This window comes from Ambystoma mexicanum, chromosome 10 (genome assembly GCF_040938575.1).
Source record: "Ambystoma mexicanum isolate Mex_15411 chromosome 10, UKY_AmexF1_1, whole genome shotgun sequence".
Lineage (NCBI taxonomy): Eukaryota > Metazoa > Chordata > Amphibia > Caudata > Ambystomatidae > Ambystoma > Ambystoma mexicanum.
In genome coordinates, this window is record NC_090932.1 from 1,673,844,480 (window position 1) to 1,673,864,849 (window position 20,370).

At 52.1% G+C, this 20,370-nt stretch overlaps 1 protein-coding gene across 20 annotated transcripts in view; it reads left to right on the top strand.

The window, feature by feature from the left end:
* Nucleotides 1–20,370, top strand: part of RIMBP2 (RIMS binding protein 2) — a 2,252,680-nt gene that overhangs the window by 1,235,825 nt on the left and 996,485 nt on the right. The gene's annotated exons all lie outside the window — the stretch shown is intronic.

Here is a 20,370-nt window from a genome sequence, read left to right on the forward strand (position 1 = left end):
AGCAGTGCCCAGCAACAAGCGGCCTCTGTCAAGATGGCATACGATGGCAGGGTGCTGTTCCAGAGTAAATGACAGAGCAAGACAGAGAGTGCTGCCCCCTTCAGACTGGAAGCGCAGGGGGCGGTGTCCTTGTGCTGCACACGTTAGCTCACTACTGCCATTTTCACAATGTCTTGGCGCTTTGAGGCCTGCAGGAAAATGGGTTGGTTCGGTTAGTAGGAGCAGGGGGGGCAGTACAAGATTGCTTTGCTGTTGTTCATGCCGGGGACTTCCAGGCTGGTATGTTGCTCAGTCAGTTGTGCGCAGGTCGCTCGGGGCTTCGGTCTCGCAGGTATGGCTATCCTGCTTGGTGGGCTGCTAACGAGGTCCCCCCTGAGGGGGAGAATTTTTCGGGCTTTGTGTGACAGGCTGGTGGGAGAGGTGTATCATCATTTTGATGGAGTTAATGTGTGCGGGGGGGGGGGTGGCATGTGCCAGCAGGTCTTCCACTACACTGTGCTAGTGGCTTGACAATCCGTGTGTATTAGAAGCTGGGAAGCAGAATGCTCAGGTGAGGGGAGTAACGCACACTGGCCACGTGCAGAGCTAGGACACCCTCACTCCTTTCTGGGGTCACGACCTTACAACATTTCTCTGCACACATGAGAAGACTGCGCATCATGTGGGTGTTGGAGACCCGACCACTGGGACCTTTCGTTGTGAATTCTTTGCACGACAGTGTTGATGTTTCTGGGGCCATTTCCTCTTCTGCGGTGTCGGTGGGGTGACCCCCATGGGTTGTTTTGGAGTGGTTCCTCCTCTTGCGCATCCTTTCAGAGGTGGGGCCTGGAAGGGACGGTGTTACTGATGCTCAGGAGAAGAGAATGTTTCGCAGCTGCTCTTCTTCAGTGCCTCTCCTTCTGCAGGGCGCCGTACGTCGGCATTGCATCTATTTCCATTTTCAAGTGGCGTAGCGCGTCTTGTGCCCCTCATTGCTTTGGTGTGTGCACTTTTGGGAGGGAATTTAACACTCACCCCTTCTTCTTTTTTAACTTTTGCAATTAGGTTGCACCTATAAAGCCAAAACATTTGTATTGGTGTTTATTTAAAAAACAGCGATGTCAATTTCCGTCAGAAATGACTCACAATAACTCATTTACAGATGGTGGCAGCATTCACCAGAAGGCGCCTGTACAACAGCACAAAGATGAGAACAAGTGGTGTGTCAGGCTACCATGATGTGAGCAAAGTGTGTCATGGGCCAGGGACAAAACAAAACAACGAACGCGTCTTTTTAAACATGAACATCAAGCTTTGATTTCCTGTTAAAAGCTGGAACTGGAAAAGGCAACTGGTTTGGCACTTTGATAGGCATTTGCCAAGCACTGCCCAGGTACTAAAACCATCCCCCCACCCCCTTGCCATCTTATGGCAGGAAGTGCCATTATGGCAGTGCCTGGCAAAGGCCCATGCCATGCCTCCACACATCCCCACACTGTTAGCTTTGCCGATACTTGTTGGAATGCTGGTGTGTCCCTGGCATTGAAATCTTATGGTGCTTGTGATGGACTCTGCGTTGTATCTTGGCTGGACTCGTCGCCTAGTCTGTTCCCTGACGCGTCTCCCTCCGGCGTGGGTTGCATCTGGTGATGGGTGCTTAGACCTCACCCCACAAGGAATGGTTTTACAGCCGTGGTGGAATGGGCGGCGACTGTTTGCCAGGATGCCAATACTGTAGCGTTTCCTTGGCGTCTTTTTCATCAGGTGTGCGTTGTTGAATCGAGTATTTGCCTACTTAGCCATTTCAACTCGGGTGGTAAAGGAGACTGGGTTCTATTGTAATCTGGATGTTTTTATTTTATTTATTAAATGTCTTGTTTGTTTCAAAAAACCTTTAATATTATGACATCACCTTAAACAAGAGCCATATAAAACAAAATAAAACAAGATAGAACCAAGGTTGAAGAAAAAAGTTAAAAATAGAAATATAATCATATACAATCACATATGGAATATTTCATTCAACTCCTTCTTCCCCATTAGCACTCTATCAATACATTTCAGAACTGCAATTATTAAACCTGGCTTTCTCCAAATATCACCCAGTCCCACCACTCATTTGGACTCCCCGTGCTTTCATCCATAAAATATTCTCCTAAATAAAATGGTCTCATTTCTGTCAATGAGTCACATACTGTTGCCCAATGGCTCAGTGTCTCTACCATATCTGTCTTCTTACAAAAAGTACATGCATCGTCTTCAATACCTTGCATCATCTGTGCCCACAGTACTTCACCCATTGGCAGGCAATTAAACCTAGCTAAGCAACATATCACAATAATACTGTGACAGAAAGTTCTGTAGGTAGTTTGGGAGGGAATTCAGGCCTTTTCTTTCTAATGATCTTGAACAGCTCAGTTTCACTCGATCGCAATTCTCCAACGTATTGAACCAGTCATTATATTGCAATCTTTGCTTAACTTTGATCTAATTTGCTTCTAGCGCTTCTGGACTGGTGTCATTATGCTGCAGAATCTTTTCGATCTTTACATACCACTGGGTCAAATATTTATCAAATTTACTTTTGGGTGAATTAAGAATTGCAAAAGGAGCAATATCCTCCTTTTCATGCCTGCACTTTCTATAGAAAGCCATTGATTTCCATAGGAGGACTAAGGACTCCAGTGATTGTAGCTTTAACTCTTGTCTGATGGCACATACTGGTACTGCATTTGGAAGTCGCAGCAATATTCGCCAGAACTGGCCCTCTAATTCCTCCCATATATCCCGGGGTAGATGCAATAGGGCTTCCGAACAATAGGTGAATACGTGTGCTATTTTCTGTTTATAAAAGGACAAGATCGGAATCATCGTGAAACGCCCATAGTTCCTATGGAAGACTCTTCCCTGGTTTATTAGAGTGGCCGGTCTATGTTTCAATTGAATATATTGTCCCTGATCGCCAATACTTCTATTTATCACCACTCCTAAATAAGTTATTCTTTCCACCACTTCCATTGGCTCGGCTTCCACTCTCCAAGTAACTTTGCAACCTTTTTTTTATAAGCAGATTTCATTACCAGTATCTTTGATTTTATCACATTCATCTTCATGCCATTTTCCCTTAAATATATATTAAATGCATGAATTCTATGCTGTAGAGTGATAGGTGCAAGGTCTAAAAAGACCATATCATCTGCAAAAAGTATCCGGGGTACTAATGTGCCATTTATCTTCGGAGGGAAAGCAATTACCTCTCTCTGTGCAGCCGCCAGATCAGCGATATACAAACAGAACGAACGGAGCCAAGGCACATCCTTGCTTCAACCCTTGGTAGGAAGTTATTGTTTGTGACAAATGCCTTTTGCACCAGATCCGCACCGAGGTGTTTGTGTGCAGGTGCCTCTATAGCCTCTACCAGTTCTTCAGGGCAATTCCATGCTCTTAATTTAGCCCAGAGTTTCTCCCGTATGACTCCATCGCACGCCTGTTCGAGATCAAGAAAAGCCAGATACAGGCAAGTATTTGTTTCCAGGGTTTTCTCCTTCAAGATATTAATCATGAAGAGATTTAAAGGGGTTCCCACACCCTTCACAAACCCAGTTTGTCTCGGATCCAAAATACAGCTTTTTTTCAGCCCAATTTCTTAGGTCTCTCAACAAGATCATTGCAAACAATTTTCCGATGGAGTCAAGGAGGGCGATAGGGCAGTCGTTTTTCGGGACCGCCCGATCATCCTTCTTAAAGATTGGCACGATGTTTGCTTCCCTCCAGGATGACGGTACCCTCTTATTTAACATAATCTGTGCAAAAAGAACTGGCAGGAATGGACTCCATTGGTTTCGATTTTTTTTTTCAGTTCCTGGTTTGATATCCCATCTGGCCCCTCCGCTCTAGATGAACTCACATTCTTTATCATTATTTCTGCATCTAGATCGTCAAATGCAAATCTCCAATTTTGAAGATGTTTCTTTCCTAATTTTCCTTCCCTCCAACCTGGATCTGCAAATAAGTTTGTATAATGAGCTACCCACATTTACTCGGAGACCATGCCGCTGACGAGACTCGATCTAAGGGCACCATCGTTGTCAATTAAGTCCCAAAGATTTCTGGTGTTCTTCACACAAACCACTCTTAGCATGCTCTGGGAATCGTTCTGGGCTATCATACTCCTTGTCCCAATGCACCAGTTTCTGTACTGCTGTCTTGCCCTCTGTATTCTCTCCTCTCTACGTGTCTTATCATCCTCTTTATTTACACTTCGAATGGACGCCCTCAACAATTTCCTCCTCTTCTCCAGGGATTGATCATACCAGTGTTTTAAACTTCCTTTTCTGCACCCCTTTCTATATCCCTGGACACCCACTCCTTGGAGGATCCCTTTATATTCCACCAATGAGGGATCAGCTAGAGCGGAGTCCCTGTATCGATTTAGCAACCCAATCCCATCCTGTTGCTTTAGTTTAAGGCGGTTTCCACCCCTTTCTAATTCCACCGCTCCCATTTTTACCCTTTTCACCCCCCCTCTTTATCTCTAAAGGAAATCGCCAACATGTCATGGTCGCTCCATTTCTGTGGCATGATCTTAACGTCTCCACTTTCTCTCTAACATTTCCGGAGATGAAGCAAAAGTCGATGTATGAGCTTTGCTCACCGCGCTTTCAAGTGCGCCTCCCTGGTAAGGCCCTTCCGTTTGTCCATTTAACATAAACATATTCCTTGCTTTCATTGCACTCATCTATTCCTTTTCCTTTAAATTCCATTCGTTCTCACACAAGGGATGACCTTTTTTACTTAATTTGATATTTAAGTCTCCACAGATGAGGAATTTAACATCCCCCCTCTCCCACATCATGTCATCGATTTCCTTTCCAATACTTTCCACAACCTTAATTTCCTTTTTCATATTCACCTGCCAAAACACATTAATCAAAATCAACGGGCTAAGCCACTACTTCTGTTTTTGTTATGGAAGCAAAATTTGCACATAAGGATTAGGGCATTTGACATTCATAATAGTCCAAACTGAATCAACTTTCACTAAAGTCAGGAGGCCTGAGTATGGTCGGCCGGTTGTCCCCTTTGGTGCTGGATTTAAGGATACAACATATCCATCGCACACGGGCGTAGTCCTCAGCCAGGTTTCCTGGAAACATAACATGTTAAAATCTTCTAATTCTGGGATGATTCTTTCTATAAACAAGGACCGAAAACGCTGTGTGTTCCATGAAGCAATCCTCAGTAATTGCCCCCCCCCCCTTTTGAGGGATCTAATTCCCCTGACCACCAGACAGCGCACTCGATACCCAACACCAAGAGTCATCTACCAACATTTGCCCCTTTTTTTCCACTTTTTTTAGCATCATCATTGTTATTCTGATTGGCAATTGTAAATTTCAAGGGTTTCAGATTTTCTCTCCTGGGCAGAGCTGTTGTTAGCTTGGCAACCCTGTGATTATTACGGGGGATTTTCTCTTTGGGTTGCTGACTGACTCCCTGATTTTCCCTCCTGGGCAAAACGGTTGCTATCCCGTCAATCCTGTGATTATTTTGGGGTGTTTTCGCTTTAGGTTTCTGTCTGACTTCCTCCTGCATTGCTAATTCCCTCCAATTGTCTCTTATACGCTCCTGGAAGTCACTCACTTCATATCCAAAGAGAGGAATGTATCTTTCATGTATAAGATTAGGTCCCTCTTGGCTTGTGCCGTCAAATGGAGGATAACCCAGTCCGTTCTTTTATCCAAGACTAACTCCACAACGCTGATATCTCTCGTGGTAATCTGATGCCTTGGGAAAATACAGTTCAATAAACGAAGACAATTGCTTCTATTTAGAACTGGTGAATCAACACTTCTCATAATTCTTTCAACATATATTTTAAAGGTGGGTCCCTGGGGAATTCAATATTTTCCTTTTTTTCCCCTTCATTTGACTTCCCCCTGGAGGATTTTGAGTTTTCCCGCAGCCATGATCTCATCGCCCAGACTCCTTCTCTCAATTCATTTATGTCCTGTCCTTTTCTCTTATCTTCCATTGTTCTAAAGGGGGTTTTCTCTTCCAAAGGCGATGAACCTTTCTGATTTTCGTTAGATTTCATATTATTCTTTTGAAGTGGTTTTAACATTTCTTCTAGTTGGTTTTCAATTTTTGCCCACTCGGAATTTCTAATATCTTCCCACCTTTCCTCATCCTCCTTTGTTTCAATTATTTCTATGAGGTCAACAAGGTCATCTCCTGTTAAATTGATGATGTAATCGTCCACTTCCTCTTCACCCCCCACCTAGACATCTTCCACAATCACCAGTCCCTTCCTTGCTCACCAGTCCCTTCCACAATCACCAGTCCCTTCCTTGCCTTCTTTGGCTCTGGTTTATTATCATTAGCTGGGGGAGAGCGCAAGTTTCTTTCAAACGCTCTTGAGCCGTTGGACGTCCTCTTTATATTTGACGTCATGTTCTTTGTTTTCTTCTTGCTTTGCTTAGGTTTCTTATTTATAGCAGTCACCGTAAATTGCCTGATTTCATCAATTTCCTTTGAGGTTTTAAACATGGATTAAACATTTCCATCCTTTGGCGTCTTTGGCACGCCTTCTTCATGGGATGCCGTCTTTATCGAAGCTTTTGGGTCCAAACATTCTATATTGTTTGGAACTCACTGTGCATAGTTTTATGCCTCTGAATCATCTTAATTTGGACCCGCATCCACTCACCGTCTAGCAACAAAGCCTCCACCATAGAAGACTTTTCCGTAGTCTCCCTCCGTGCTAGATCGCAAAGCCGGTTTTGCCAGTTATTTTAGGTCTCCGCCTCTTTGTCCATTCTCTCCTCCATCTTAATTGCAAAAGTCTCCAGAGTCTTCAGTTTATTTGAGACTCCCATAATCACAGTTGATTGGTCCTGTAGATTAGTTGTTATAGCCTTATAGAGCTTAGTAAATGGCAAAAGAGAGGTTGTTAGGGAGGCCATCGTTAGTGTTTGGAGACGGCCCCAATCCCTTTTGATTTAGCCGTACACATTCACAGCATTGATGGGACACTCTTGATCCTGGTGTAGAGGAGCCTTGTGATGATAAAGTATTGTTTTGCTCCAAGGATGACTCACCTTCTTGATAGCCCACCAGACTACCAATCTGTCCCATTTCCTGTAAGAACACTTCATCCAACTCAGTTTCTGATACTTTTACTGGGGTCTGAGACAAGTTTTTCCCTGGCAAGGACTCATTACTCTCTTTCTTTTTTTCTCCTTGCTGGGGAACCTCCTTTATTTCCCCACTGCCATTCAGTTTTCTTTCCCTCAGACTGGGGATATTCCGATTGTGCTCTCAGATCAGCTTGCTTTAGGGATCCGTGCGGAATACGCACCCGTTCCGTCACGCTATTAAGACTCAAGCGTTTTTGATGTGCTATTTAATTCGTTAGATCAGCAAGTTCTTTTATCAAATGGGCTGCCAAATCGGCATTTTTCCCTGCTTCGTATGATCAGGGCTCTTCAGCTGTCCTTCCAGTAATATCTACCAGCTGCGGTGTATCCTGGCTCCTCCCCATTATTGCATCTATTTTTGATGACTTCTGCATTGCATTTTTCCCACTTACAACCTCAATCTGCAGGTCATCCACTTTATCTGTTTCCATCTCAATATGCGACGTGTCATTTAAAATGTCCTCCGTCTGGATTTTAGCCTCATTAACCTCATTTGCCTCATTGGCTTTGGACCCACTGCCTCCCAACCTTGCCTGCAGTCGGGTCCGTGTGCCCAGGAGGTTGGATGAGCTTGACATTTTCCCCCCGCAATCCCACTGCACTCCTTCCTGCTGAACCCACCTTTACTCCACCTTTACTCCAGCAGGGCCAACAGAGCGACACAGCAAGCTATAGGCCACTCAAACTAGTGACTCAACTTCCGGTGGGTACTGGTGCAAATTCACTTTTTTTCTCTTTGAACACTCTTAACACTCTTTCCAAGTGAGGGTCAGTAAGGGTAAAAAGAGTTGAGAGAGTTGGGAAATATTTCAGTCCCCCTTGACCCAAACACACCACAAGACCACAGGAGCACAACACTAGCACTAGAGCATACTATTGTGCAAGAGCAAAGGTAAATAGGGTAAAAGGGTAAGAGGGTAAGGCGGTAAGAGGATAATAGCAAGAGCTACCGCTACAGCCACAGCAAGAGCTACAGAGCTACAGAGCTACAGAGCTAAAGTAGCTACAGAGCTACAGGGCTACAGGGCTACAGGGCTACAGAGCTACAAAGCTACAGGGCTACAGGGCTACAGGGCTACAGAGCTACAGAGCTACAGAGCTACAGAGCTACAGTAGCTACAGAGCTACAGAGCTACAGAGCTACAGAGCTACAGAGCCACAGAGACCTCACAGCTCACCTCCAAACATTTTGTTTCCCACCCGTAACCTCACGACAGTGTGATCTGGATTTTCGGAGTCCGGATTTTCAGAGCTTTCCCAAAGGTGTCACCAATCATCAGACAGCCTCAGGCTCTAAGCTCCATGCTTCCATGCTGCCGATCCAATCCTGTCCACGCTCCCTTCAGCTACCCCTGCCTACAGTCCATGTTCGTTCTGCGTTCCTCGTTCCTCGGTTCCGTCCACCCTCGTTCACGTTAAAGGAAAGGACCACACAGGAAACACTGAAGTGCCACGAAAGCACTGAAATGCGCACCCGCTACCAACTCGACTGTAATAACTAAACTTTTTTCGGATTCTGTAATGGAATCTGTATTTGTGCAAGGAGCAAGTCATCTGTTGGTGCCTGCAGTGGGCATGTTTCTTCCCCAACTCAGTGGTACTCATTTGATCGTCTTTGGAGGATGAAGGCTGAGTGGATCTGCCGCGGTTTCAACCTGGAGATCACACAGAGATCTCTGCAGTGAGTGCATTAGTCCACTGGTTTGTAAGCACTGACCAGCGGCACTGTCCCAATACACGTGGGGTCCTTTCTTCGAGAAGATGCACTTATTTTCATGGGTTGGTGGAGAAATCCGGAACACGTTTGCCATACTCCGCCGCTAACCCCATGAAGGAGGGTACAGGTTTGGCAAGCTTCCTCAATGGCCCACCAAGGCCCTGTTTGGCTCAGCGTCCTTTGTGAAAAGGAGCACTTGCTGCACTGCACTCTGCGTCGGCTGCCTTGCCGCGTGTGGGACACTTTCCACCTGGCCCTCGTGCTGCTTTTGGGGGGACCCACGCATCAGAAAGTCGTTTCAGAAACAGATCACATTAAAAACGTGCTTTAGGAGATGCCCCAACAAATGATGGAAGCAGCTGAGGAAAGTCCCAATGGCATTCTGGAATCTTGAAATATAGCTTCCAGTGGCACAAATGCCATGTGATATTTAGTACTCAAGTGAAGTGTGCTCTGGTGCTTAGCACAGCTGTGAATAAGGTCAGTGGTGTTGGGTAAAGGGTTGTCGTCAGCCACAACATTTGGTTTCAGACTACCCATATCCACACACAGTTGAATGCCTCAGCCATCTGCTTTCTTGGTTAGGACTATGGCATCCAGCCATTCTGCGACTTCCAGCGGTTCGATAACGTTTGAGGAGGTAAATCATCTGGTGAGGCTCTGAGGTCTACAAAGACAGTTAGAAGGCCTGGGCCTGACTTTGAGGCCTTTAAACTCTGTGCACATAGTTTGCTAGAGCTCTCGACGCCCCTCACATCTCACTGAAAATATTGAACTGGGAAGTCAATATCTTGTGTCTTGACACGTTCTGTACTGTGGAGCATCGCAACGGGGATCTAGGTTCATGTCTAGGATGCTTTGGCTTTGCAACTGAAAGATTGTTGTTCCATTTCTAGCCACAGAGAGTTTTATGCTGGCATGGCCGTTTTGGAAGGAGAAGCAGCATTTCTTGTGGTCTTTGAGGGCAATGTTGTGCCACAGTAGCTTGCAGGAGTGTTATCAGGATGGTTTACGTATTGAAGTGTGTTTGGACAAAGTGGCTTGTACCAACGTTAGGAGCTTAAAGTGTAACTGATTGACTGTCCTGACCCGGAGTCTAACATAAATTCTATGTTGACGTCATCCAACCACAAGTTGTAGAGAGGATTTCTGTGCTTTGACTAGAACCATGTGACTCGTTCTTCTCATTCGTCAAGCGTCTTCCCCACTGTCGACAAATGTCACTTGCATGTGGCATCATCAGAGGGTATCCTAATGCCCTGCAGAATGTTCAGCCCATGCAAGGACCCTCTTGGCTGTTAGTCACATGCGATGTCAGGCGCACTCCCTGTGTGATTGTCTGAGCATGATGTTGCTCCTTCTCCTCTTCCCAGTTATGGGTCTGTCTCTCTGTGGTCCCTTGTGCTCTTCTCCTTCTGTTTGGTACCTGAATTCGCTGGGCATATTTCTTCTTTCGAATCTAATCCCCACGCCTCTTTCATGCGTTGTAGTGACTGCTCAACGTCTTAAGTGGTGTTGATGGCTCCATCAGGGGTGTGTTGGTGTGTCATGGAGTGTGGAATCCCTGGGGTGAAGGACCCACTGATCTCTGATGAACAGATCCCTCCAACCCCCTCTCCACGCACATGCTAGCTAGCTCTCGCAGGCTAGCTCTCGCAGGCTAGCTCTCGATGGCTAGCTCTCGCAGGCTAGCTCTCGCAGTCTAGCTCTCGCAGGCTAGCTCTCGATGGCTAGCTCTCGCAGGCTTGCTCTCCCAGGCTAGCTCTCGCAGGCTATTCCAGAAGTCTTCTGCAGCCAAGGAGTGTGGGGGCAACACCCCGCATTGTGAGCCTTAGTGGGAGTGTGTAGTGGCTCTAGCTATTCAGCAAAGATGTAGAGAAATGGCAAAGGTCTGAGTACTTACATGAAAGCAGGACTGGACTGGCCCACAGGGGCATGGGGCCTCTTTTATTGCTTAGGGTGAGGTCCCGTTCTTGGGCGGAAGCATACATAATTATTGAAGAACGGACATCCAGGCCGGCCTGGGTAGTTCACGTGACACTGGCTGTGGCTGGTGTGAATTTATTTTCTTACTTAGTTCTGCCCGGGGCTGGGCCTGCGGCGCGCGCGACCTGTGCATTTCTGATGGCCGGGCAGCGCCCAGGGAAGGGAAGAAACCGCACGTGCCCTGCAGCCCTGGCTGTAGACTGCTGCCTGGCTTCACATGAAGATGTGCGCATTGCGCAGGTGCCCCTCAGTGCCAACGGACTCTCCTGGCGGGACCAGGCCGGCGTGGTGCAGGTAGCCATTTCATGTTCTGGTGAGGTGCGAGCGAATACGTGTGATTGCTAAATATATCACATATGGTATATTTAGCAAGTTCATATGTTTTTTTTATTTTGGCCCAAAATACATTAAGAGGCTCCGCCAGATCAGCTACCTCTGTGTCTTGATAGTATTGTAATACCCCAGTGACGCACCCACCCCATCTCATTTCTATATCTCAAAAGGCAGCAGCACTTCCCCAGTCGCTTCGGAATCGGACCCTTGGGATTTGCTGCTTCCAGGCCTGCCATTGCAGTGTGTGCGCGCTCCGGCACCCATGCATGTTCTTTATGTGCTGTGCTTACACTGCCCCTCCAATTCTGCGGAACTTTGACGGGGGATCCGTGCCCCTGGCCCGTGTCTTCTTCCGGCCAAGGGATTTCACGGGCTACCATACCGTGCAGTGTGAGCAACGTCCGTGCTCATAGCTCAAGACGTCACACCGGGAGCAGAACCGGGTCACTGCGATACCGTGATGTCAACAGCGCAGTGTGGACTCCACTTTCGGCTCCACACAGCATGTAACGTGCATCCCTCGAAGCAGCCTCCTTTTGTTCTCTGGGGATCTCGCCTTTGCTGCAGAAGCGCCAGGCAATAACGGGAAGGGGGTTTGTCAGAGCCAGGGCTGCCCTTGCGACTGGGTGTTGCTACTACGGCCTGGAGCTCTGAGAAATATGAGTCAGGAGGGGTTGACTTATTGCTAGAACATCTTGATTCTCAGCGGGAAGCACTTTAATCTGCGGCTCTTTCATCAGCTCCCAGCCGTCCCTCTTGGAAACTAGGCACATAGGAAAATGCAAATCTGCTGTCGGGGCTTTTCAGACCCCTATCATGATTTCTCTTCCCCAAATAGAAATTCTCATATTTTGCACGAACATCGCCATTCTTTTTTTGATTCTCACATCTGAAACGGAGCTGAAATGATAAAAATAGCCTTTGTCGTGAAAGGCCATTTAAGGCCAGCCAGTGCCCACATGCGTCTGAGACGCGTGAGTTCCATGTGCCCACGGCCAGTGCCCACATGCGTCTGAGACCCGTGAGTTCCATGTGCCCACAGCCAGTGCCCACAGCCAGTGCCCACATGCGCCTGAGACCCGTGAGTTCCATGTGCCCACAGCCAGTGCCCACATGCGTCTGAGACCCGTGAGTTCCATGTGCCCACAGCCAGTGCCCACATGCGTCTGAGACCCGTGAGTTCCATGTGCCCACAGCCAGTGCCCACATGCGTCTGAGACCCGTGAGTTCCATGTGCCCACAGCCAGTGCCCACATGCGTCTGAGACCCGTGAGTTCCATGTGCCCACAGCCAGTGCCCACATGCGCCTGAGACCTGTGCCCACAGCCAGTGCCCACATGCGCCTGAGACCCGTGAGTTCCATGTGCCCACAGCCAGTGCCCACATGCGTCTGAGACCCGTGAGTTCCATGTGCCCACAGCCAGTGCCCACATGCGTCTGAGACCCGTGAGTTCCATGTGCCCACAGCCAGTGCCCACAGCCAGTGCCCACATGCGCCTGAGACCCGTGAGTTCCATGTGCCCACAGCCAGTGCCCACATGCGTCTGAGACCCGTGAGTTCCATGTGCCCACAGCCAGTGCCCACATGCGTCTGAGACCCGTGAGTTCCATGTGCCCACAGCCAGTGCCCACATGCGTCTGAGACCCGTGAGTTCCATGTGCCCACAGCCAGTGCCCACATGCGCCTGAGACCCACATGCGTCTGAGACCCGTGAGTTCCATGTGCCCACAGCCAGTGCCCACATGCGTCTGAGACCCGTGAGTTCCATGTGCCCACAGCCAGTGCCCACATGCGTCTGAGACCCGTGAGTTCCATGTGCCCACAGCCAGTGCCCACATGCGTCTGAGACCCGTGAGTTCCATGTGCCCACAGCCAGTGCCCACATGCGTCTGAGACCCGTGAGTTCCATGTGCCCACAGCCAGTGCCCACATGCGCCTGAGACCCACATGCGTCTGAGACCCGTGAGTTCCATGTGCCCACAGCCAGTGCCCACATGCGTCTGAGACCCGTGAGTTCCATGTGCCCACAGCCAGTGCCCACATGCGTCTGAGACCCGTGAGTTCCATGTGCCCACAGCCAGTGCCCACATGCGTCTGAGACCCGTGAGTTCCATGTGCCCACAGCCAGTGCCCACATGCGTCTGAGACCCGTGAGTTCCATGTGCCCACAGCCAGTGCCCACATGCGCCTGAGACCCACATGCGTCTGAGACCCGTGAGTTCCATGTGCCCACAGCCAGTGCCCACATGCGTCTGAGACCCGTGAGTTCCATGTGCCCACAGCCAGTGCCCACATGCGTCTGAGACCCGTGAGTTCCATGTGCCCACAGCCAGTGCCCACATGCGCCTGAGACCCGTGAGTTCCATGTGCCCACAGCCAGTGCCCACATGCGCCTGAGACCCGTGAGTTCCATGTGCCCACAGCCAGTGCCCACATGCGCCTGAGACCTGTGCCCACAGCCAGTGCCCACATGCGCCTGAGACCCGTGAGTTCCATGTGCCCACAGCCAGTGCCCACATGCGCCTGAGACCCGTGAGTTCCATGTGCCCACAGCCAGTGCCCACATGCGCCTGAGACCCGTGAGTTCCATGTGCCCACAGCCAGTGCCCTCATGCGTCTGAGACCCGTGAGTTCCATGTGCCCACAGCCAGTGCCCACATGCGCCTGAGACCCGTGAGTTCCATGTGCCCACAGCCAGTGCCCACATGCGCCTGAGACCCGTGAGTTCCATGTGCCCACAGCCAGTGCCCACATGCGTCTGAGACGAGTGAGTTCCATGTGCCCACAGCCAGTGCCCACATGCGTCTGAGACCCGTGAGTTCCATGTGCCCACAGCCAGTGCCCACATGCGCCTGAGACCTGTGCCCACAGCCAGTGCCCTCATGCGTCTGAGACCCGTGAGTTCCATGTGCCCACAGCCAGTGCCCACATGCGTCTGAGACCCGTGAGTTCCATGTGCCCACAGCCAGTGCCCACATGCGTCTGAGACCCGTGAGTTCCATGTGCCCACAGCCAGTGCCCACATGCGTCTGAGACCCGTGAGTTCCATGTGCCCACAGCCAGTGCCCACATGCGCCTGAGACCTGTGCCCACAGCCAGTGCCCTCATGCGTCTGAGACCCGTGAGTTCCATGTGCCCACAGCCAGTGCCCACATGCGTCTGAGACCCGTGAGTTCCATGTGCCCACAGCCAGTGCCCACATGCGTCTGAGACCCGTGAGTTCCATGTGCCCACAGCCAGTGCCCACATGCGTCTGAGACCCGTGAGTTCCATGTGCCCACAGCCAGTGCCCACATGCGCCTGAGACCTGTGCCCACAGCCAGTGCCCACATGCGCCTGAGACCCGTGAGTTCCATGTGCCCACAGCCAGTGCCCACATGCGCCTGAGACCCGTGAGTTCCATGTGCCCACAGCCAGTGCCCACATGCGCCTGAGACCTGTGCCCACAGCCAGTGCCCACATGCGTCTGAGACCCGTGAGTTCCATGTGCCCACAGCCAGTGCCCACATGCGCCTGAGACCCGTGAGTTCCATGTGCCCACAGCCAGTGCCCACATGCGCCTGAGACCTGTGCCCACAGCCAGTGCCCACATGCGTCTGAGACCCGTGAGTTCCATGTGCCCACAGCCAGTGCCCACATGCGTCTGAGACCCGTGAGTTCCATGTGCCCACAGCCAGTGCCCACATGCGCCTGAGACCCGTGAGTTCCATGTGCCCACAGCCAGTGCCCACATGCGTCTGAGACCCGTGAGTTCCATGTGCCCACAGCCAGTGCCCACATGCGCCTGAGACCTGTGCCCACAGCCAGTGCCCACATGCGCCTGAGACCCGTGAGTTCCATGTGCCCACAGCCAGTGCCCACATGCGCCTGAGACCCGTGAGTTCCATGTGCCCACAGCCAGTGCCCACATGCGTCTGAGACCCGTGAGTTCCATGTGCCCACAGCCAGTGCCCACATGCGCCTGAGACCTGTGCCCACAGCCAGTGCCCACATGCGTCTGAGACCCGTGAGTTCCATGTGCCCACAGCCAGTGCCCACATGCGCCTGAGACCCGTGAGTTCCATGTGCCCACAGCCAGTGCCCACATGCGCCTGAGACCCGTGAGTTCCATGTGCCCACAGCCAGTGCCCACATGCGCCTGAGACCTGTGCCCACAGCCAGTGCCCACATGCGTCTGAGACCCGTGAGTTCCATGTGCCCACAGCCAGTGCCCACATGCGCCTGAGACCCGTGAGTTCCATGTGCCCACAGCCAGTGCCCACATGCGCCTGAGACCTGTGCCCACAGCCAGTGCCCTCATGCGTCTGAGACCCGTGAGTTCCATGTGCCCACAGCCAGTGCCCACATGCGTCTGAGACCCGTGAGTTCCATGTGCCCACAGCCAGTGCCCACATGCGTCTGAGACCCGTGAGTTCCATGTGCCCACAGCCAGTGCCCACATGCGTCTGAGACCCGTGACTTCCATGTGCCCACAGCCAGTGCCCACATGCGCCTGAGACCTGTGCCCACAGCCAGTGCCCTCATGCGTCTGAGACCCGTGAGTTCCATGTGCCCACAGCCAGTGCCCACATGCGTCTGAGACCCGTGAGTTCCATGTGCCCACAGCCAGTGCCCACATGCGTCTGAGACCCGTGAGTTCCATGTGCCCACAGCCAGTGCCCACAGCCAGTGCCCACATGCGTCTGAGACCCGTGAGTTCCATGTGCCCACAGCCAGTGCCCACATGCGCCTGAGACCCGTGAGTTCCATGTGCCCACAGCCAGTGCCCACATGCGCCTGAGACCCGTGAGTTCCATGTGCCCACAGCCAGTGCCCACATGCGCCTGAGACCCGTGAGTTCCATGTGCCCACAGCCAGTGCCCACATGCGCCTGAGACCCGTGAGTTCCATGTGCCCACAGCCAGTGCCCACATGCGCCTGAGACCCGTGAGTTCCATGTGCCCACAGCCAGTGCCCACATGCGTCTGAGACCCGTGAGTTCCATGTGCCCACAGCCAGTGCCCACATGCGTCTGAGACCCGTGAGTTCCATGTGCCCACAGCCAGTGCCCACAGCCAGTGCCCACAGCCAGTGCCCACATGCGTCTGAGACGCGTGAGTTCCATGTGCCCACAGCCAGTGCCCACATGCGCCTGAGACCCGTGAGTTCCATGTGCCCACAGCCAGTGCCCACATGCGCCTGAGACCCGTGAGTTCCATGTGCCCACAGCCAGTGCCCACATGCGCCTGAGACCCGTGAGTTCCATGTGCCCACAGCCAGTGCCCACATGCGCCTGAGACCCGTGAGTTCCATGTGCCCACAGCCAGTGCCCACATGCGTCTGAGACCCGTGAGTTCCATGTGCCCACAGCCAGTGCCCACATGCGTCTGAGACCCGTGAGTTCCATGTGCCCACAGCCAGTGCCCACAGCCAGTGCCCACATGCGTCTGAGACGCGTGAGTTCCATGTGCCCACAGCCAGTGCCCACATGCGTCTGAGACCCGTGAGTTCCATGTGCCCACAGCCAGTGCCCACAGCCAGTGCCCACATGCGCCTGAGACCCGTGAGTTCCATGTGCCCACAGCCAGTGCCCACATGCGTCTGAGACCCGTGAGTTCCATGTGCCCACAGCCAGTGCCCACATGCGTCTGAGACCCGTGAGTTCCATGTGCCCACAGCCAGTGCCCACATGCGCCTGAGACCCGTGAGTTCCATGTGCCCACAGCCAGTGCCCACATGCGTCTGAGACCCGTGAGTTCCATGTGCCCACAGCCAGTGCCCACATGCGTCTGAGACCCGTGAGTTCCATGTGCCCACAGCCAGTGCCCACAGCCAGTGCCCACATGCGTCTGAGACGCGTGAGTTCCATGTGCCCACAGCCAGTGCCCACATGCGCCTGAGACCCGTGAGTTCCATGTGCCCACAGCCAGTGCCCACATGCGCCTGAGACCCGTGAGTTCCATGTGCCCACAGCCAGTGCCCACATGCGCCTGAGACCCGTGAGTTCCATGTGCCCACAGCCAGTGCCCACATGCGTCTGAGACCCGTGAGTTCCATGTGCCCACAGCCAGTGCCCACAGCCAGTGCCCACATGCGTCTGAGACGCGTGAGTTCCATGTGCCCACAGCCAGTGCCCACATGCGTCTGAGACCCGTGAGTTCCATGTGCCCACAGCCAGTGCCCACAGCCAGTGCCCACATGCGCCTGAGACGCGTGAGTTCCATGTGCCCACAGCCAGTGCCCACATGCGTCTGAGACCCGTGAGTTCCATGTGCCCACAGCCAGTGCCCACATGCGCCTGAGACCCGTGAGTTCCATGTGCCCACAGCCAGTGCCCACATGCGTCTGAGACCCGTGAGTTCCATGTGCCCACAGCCAGTGCCCACATGCGTCTGAGACCCGTGAGTTCCATGTGCCCACAGCCAGTGCCCACATGCGTCTGAGACCCGTGAGTTCCCACAGCCAGTGCCCACATGCGTCTGAGACGCGTGAGTTCCATGTGCCCACAGCCAGTGCCCACATGCGCCTGAGACCCGTGAGTTCCATGTGCCCACAGCCAGTGCCCACATGCGCCTGAGACCCGTGAGTTCCATGTGCCCACAGCCAGTGCCCACATGCGCCTGAGACCCGTGAGTTCCATGTGCCCACAGCCAGTGCCCACATGCGCCTGAGACCCGTGAGTTCCATGTGCCCACAGCCAGTGCCCACATGCGCCTGAGACCCGTGAGTTCCATGTGCCCACAGCCAGTGCCCACATGCGCGTGAGACCCGTGAGTTCCATGTGCCCACAGCCAGTGCCCACATGCGCCTGAGACCCGTGAGTTCCATGTGCCCACAGCCAGTGCCCACATGCGTCTGAGACCCGTGAGTTCCATGTGCCCACAGCCAGTGCCCACATGCGTCTGAGACCCGTGAGTTCCATGTGCCCACAGCCAGTGCCCACATGCGCCTGAGACCCGTGAGTTCCATGTGCCCACAGCCAGTGCCCACATGCGCCTGAGACCCGTGAGTTCCATGTGCCCACAGCCAGTGCCCACATGCGCCCGAGACCCGTGAGTTCCATGTGCCCACAGCCAGTGCCCACATGCGCCCGAGACCCGTGAGTTCCATGTGCCCACAGCCAGTGCCCACATGCGCCCGAGACCCGTGAGTTCCATGTGCCCACAGCCAGTGCCCACATGCGTCTGAGACCCGTGAGTTCCATGTGCCCACAGCCAGTGCCCACATGCGTCTGAGACCCGTGAGTTCCATGTGCCCACAGCCAGTGCCCACATGCGCCTGAGACCCGTGAGTTCCATGTGCCCACAGCCAGTGCCCACATGCGTCTGAGACCCGTGAGTTCCATGTGCCCACAGCCAGTGCCCACCTGCGTCTGAGACCCGTGAGTTCCATGTGCCCACAGCCAGTGCCCACAGCCAGTGCCCACATGCGTCTGAGACGCGTGAGTTCCATGTGCCCACAGCCAGTGCCCACATGCGCCTGAGACGCGTGAGTTCCATGTTCCCACAGCCAGTGCCCACATGCGTCTGAGACCCGTGAGTTCCATGTGCCCACAGCCAGTGCCCACATGCGCCTGAGACCCGTGAGTTCCATGTGCCCACAGCCAGTGCCCACATGCGCCTGAGACCCGTGAGTTCCATGTGCCCACAGCCAGTGCCCACATGCGCCTGAGACCCGTGAGTTCCATGTGCCCACAGCCAGTGCCCACATGCGCCTGAGACCCGTGAGTTCCATGTGCCCACAGCCAGTGCCCACATGCGTCTGAGACCCGTGAGTTCCATGTGCCCACAGCCAGTGCCCACATGCGTCTGAGACCCGTGAGTTCCATGTGCCCACAGCCAGTGCCCACATGCGTCTGAGACCCGTGAGTTCCATGTGCCCACAGCCAGTGCCCACATGCGTCTGAGACCCGTGAGTTCCATGTGCCCACAGCCAGTGCCCACATGCGCCTGAGACCCGTGAGTTCCATGTGCCCACAGCCAGTGCCCACATGCGCCTGAGACCCGTGAGTTCCATGTGCCCACAGCCAGTGCCCACATGCGTCTGAGACCCGTGAGTTCCATGTGCTCACAGCCAGTGCCCACATGCGTCTCTTGCATTCTGCTCTTGTATGTCTTTACAAATTGGGGCCCATGAGTTCTATGGCGGCCAATGTGCATAGGGGTGCGCTGGCAGTGGAGGGCGCCATTAAAACCCTGCCACAGATCATTGTGTGGGATGCAGCTGCCGAGGCTTTGATTTCCAGATGTCCCAATTATGTATGAGATCAGCCGATGAGTGTGGAAACGGGGATGCGTGTGACTCAGCTGATTAATGAGTGTGTTGTCTGATGAATGGGGGAAACGATGAGTGTGATTGCCTGATGACTAATGTTGGGGGAAAAAACATGCTGTTTAGAGTGACATATGCCTGCAAATAGCTGTATCAGCGTGATTTTGGGATGGATGGATGGTTAGAGGAGTGTGAGTGTGTGGATGGATAGATGTGACTGTGAGCGATGTTGCATTGGTGAAATAGTATTGATGGAGGTGTGCAATAGACGAGTGCATTCAGATGAATATATGGGATTTATTAGGCGAGTGATTTATTCAATGGATGGGTGCCATTGGATGAGTCTAAAATCTCTTAGGGAAAACAGTCTCCCTGTCCCGGGAATCACACTTTTAAGTGTCATGTACAAATGTGTCATCTCATATATAAACATGTGAAAGTCAGGCGTGGTGTTTACAATCCTGAACCATTCTATGAATGTCTGACATTTGCACTCCTCCAGTTAGAGTAACAATCCAATAGTCTCCAAGGTTTGTTTGTTTGTTTGTTTGTTTGTTTATTTGTAATGCGCGCCAGACCCAAGGGTAACCAGGCGCAGTGAAGAGAATATGCAAAACTTACAGTGTTACAAATCATTACAATGTTACATAGAGTCGCAGTGTTACATAATTTACAGTGATAAAGAGAAAGGTATGTAGAGACTTAACAGGGAGCATATCTGATCAAGCGAAGCGGTCAGTTATATGCAGTGTTACTAGAATTATTTACAATTGTGATCTCTCTAATAAAACATATATACATTCAGATAACGTATCATAACACAAATGTCTGTCGCTACCTTACTTATGGTTGTCATTGAGGTGTTTGATCAGATTCATTCTAAAGTGTGAGAACGGTTGCTCTGT